The following is a 3544-nucleotide window of genomic DNA, read 5'->3' on the forward strand; positions in this document are numbered from 1 at the left end:
CCAGCTGACCTCAGGTGATTTGGTCAGGCAAAACTCTTACGGCTTTTTTGGTAGAAAACAACAGCTCCCCATAAAGTTAGAGGCGAATCTCGACTTCTCTCCCACAGCCTGGTTCCTAGGCCATGAGGAAAGCCAGTTGCAGATAAAATTCTGACACTCATGCAGACCTCTTCAGTGAAACAGTCATTACCAGGGAAACACAGAAGTAGCTCAGGCCCTTGTCCTGCGAGCTCAGTGAAGCCCCACCCCTGTCCACTCAGGTGACCTAACCCCGGCCTTGCTTGGAAGTCCATGTGATCCCACAGACAGGCTTCTGCTCACATGGTGACCCCTTCAGGCAGAGGGAACCCTCTGGACTCCTCGCTGGCTATGGAACCAGGGAAAGATCCAGCCTTGGGCAGAGTCCCTCAGGGGATGCTGGATGCTCTGTCCATGCAGTGTCTCCACGATACATTATCCAGCCCCTGCACCTGACTCCCTCAATTTCTCCAAATGAGAATGCATTTCAAAGTGTAGCGTAGCAACTTTACAAGCCACAAACGTCACTCCAAATACTCATTCTCATTAGCCAAGCCTCGGCATATGTGACATGAATAATAGAAGCTCCTACAATGGCTGACTCAGGAGAGGGGTTGCCTCTCTGATGGGGAGTGGGGCCGTGGCTGGACAGCCAGGAGTGATGCAGCTGTACCAGCATGAGATCTCAGAGTGTCTGTGCTAACGTATTGAAGGTAGAGTGCAGGCACCTACTCCTCCCGTTTTTAACAATTCATTCACACAGTTACTGAGAATTTGAGGAAAATGTTTTCTTCAGGAAAAGTGGAAAGGTAAAGCATAATAGTAACGAAATCCAAGAAAATAACCATTAAAACCCACTGACACATGCGCGCCCGTGCGATAGATAGATAGACGATAGATAAACCGACTGTGGTGGATATATTTAGGTTCTAGGCAGAGCGGTTTGCAGTGGTTATTTCTGAAACGTGCACAGCGTGGACTATTAGCAAAGACATCATCTTCACAGTACTTTTGTGAACAGCAGTGAAATCTGAACCCAGAGCATCTGCAGGTGGTCCGTCCATTGCTCTATAGCAAAATCTGAAAAAGCAGAGACAATGCAGTGATGTGGTGGGTGCTTCCTTTGCACTAAATTCTTCACCTCCACCCTCACCCCCGTCAGTCCTCTCCACAAGCCCACGTGGTAAGGAATGTCATGTCCATTACTGGAAAAAAAATAAATGCTGATAAAGAATGATATTTAAAATTGGTTTGGTAAGCTCCGAAGGAGAGAAGATGTGTATGACGTTGCCATAGATTCAGCATACAGTCAGTGTGTAATAAATATCCATTGAACAAAAGACTGGAAAAGAATGAAAAGTCATCAGTATAAGACGTTAAAAAAATCATGAAACTGTTACCTAATATTTACATATTTGTTGTATAGGCCCTGCCTAGATCATCTGCTCCTCTGTGCTTCTGGCTCCAGCTTCTCACTGCCCCCGCACTGGGAAGACCCACTGGGATGCTGAGGGGAGATGAGCAGGTGGGGTTGGCCACGTGGCCTCAGCGGGCCCAGCCCCGGGGAGCCTGCCATGAGCCCTCATCCCACTCTGGGCAATGGTTATTCTTTGGCATTGAGTTTCAGGAGCAAGGGCCTCTCATTTCTCTCTTTAATTGGATGTGCCTTTCCGTCCCTGTTGCTGAGCTAATGGGGGTGCCTCCGAGCCTCAGAGGGAAGGTGCCACCTGTGGGGAAAGACCACAGACCAGGACCTCAGGCACCACGGCCAAGTTCGTACTTCCTGTTTGGTATGGCTCTGGGCTCCTACAGACTGAACAGAGTGTATTTTATGTCGGGGTTATTGAACATGGGCTGGACACTAAGAACAGAGGCGAAAAAGAAACAGGTCTTTTCTTCTTCCAGACAAGTCAGAGCAGATGGAAATGTACGCGACCACTTCACACCCCTGCTTAATTTTTTTTTTCAAATTATGTAACTGACCAAAGCATTCTGTTGAAACCTCCCAAATCATATTGGAAAAGTCTGCAGAGGAATCTGGGCTGGAAAGAGTCTTGAATTGAGTCAGAGATGGGAAAGTGTGTCCTAGGCCACCACCCCAAGTCCACTTCACATTAGTGGATTTAAAATGCATTCCCCATAAGTAACCAATAAGGACCTAGTGCATAGCACAGGGAACTCCATTCAATATTCTTTTTTTTTTGCGGTACGCGGGCCTCTCACTGTTGTGGCCTCTCCCCTTGCGGAGCACAGGCTCAGGATGCACAGGCTCAGCAGCCATGGCTCACGGGCCCAGCCGCTCTGCAGCATGTGCGATCTTCCCGGACCGGGGCACGAACCCATGTCCCCTGCATTGGCAGGTGGACTCTCAACCACTGCGCCACCAGGGAAGCCCCCCATTTCTTGATTACAAGAAATAGTCTTCATTCTGCCTCCATGACCTTTCCTGAGTTCCAAGGGGCAGATTCAAACAGATGCTAATTAGGGAAAGGAGAGGGATGCAGAGACAAGGGAGGAGCAGCTAAGAAACAATAGTGCAGCCTTGAGGCAGGGTCCTGGTTCCCCCTCAAGGGATACACATAACAACATCTTTGAGCTCTTTTGCAGATACTGAAACCCCCCCCACCAGGTGGGAGAAGTTACCTGTATGCTGCCCACAAGCACTTAGACCCAGTCCTGTTTTAAAGAGAAGGTTGACGATGCTGACTCCCACTTACCTCACCACCAACCAATCAGAAGAATGCCCACAAGCTGATCACGCCCTCTTTGAACCATTGCTATAAAACTCCTCACTACCCCCTCCAGGTCGGGACACACAGTCTTGAGGGCCCTAGCCCCCTGTGGCCCCCTCCACCTGGCAAAGCAATAAAGCTTTTCTTTTCTATTTCACCCAAAACTCTTGTCTTTGAGATTTAATTCAGCATTGGACTACAGAGGCTGGATTCGGCTTCAAGGAGTCTTTTACTGAGATGAGCAAACTGGAGAGTCTAGTGGTTTCAGATTTGGCAACAACACCTTTAAGCTAACAGTTACACACTGGAGTGGAACACTTCTTTCCAAGGCTTTTTTCATGTTTTTCCAGAGCTGGACATGGTGAAGGCGGCAGATGACTGCTTCCTTCTCTCTGGGAGTCTGTAACTAGAGCCCAAGTTCCAAAACATTATTGCGTATTTGACTCATCCAGACAAATAGTTAAAAACATAGATTCCAGAGAGTAGCAGAAATCCTGATTCAAAAGGCTGGGAGAGGAGTCCAAAAATGGAGTGGGTACTTTTAGCAACTACTCAGGAGATGCAGGGAGTCTGTGTTAGAGGAGATGCACTTGATGGTTTTGGGGTCATCAAGAACATTCTGGGGAGAATACATTTCTTGTAGGTTGACATCAGCCAGCCCATCAGTCCTGGACCATCCATGATAAAGATCCCATGTTCTCTGCTCAGAGGACTCAAACCCACCCAGCAAAGGCAACGGGATCCTACGTGAGAAGAAGGATGAGGAGGACACATGCTTCCAAACCTCATCAGCG

The sequence above is a fragment of the Neophocaena asiaeorientalis genome, unplaced genomic scaffold (genome assembly GCF_003031525.2).
Source record: "Neophocaena asiaeorientalis asiaeorientalis breed wild unplaced genomic scaffold, Neophocaena_asiaeorientalis_V1.1 scaffold567, whole genome shotgun sequence".
Lineage (NCBI taxonomy): Eukaryota > Metazoa > Chordata > Mammalia > Artiodactyla > Phocoenidae > Neophocaena > Neophocaena asiaeorientalis.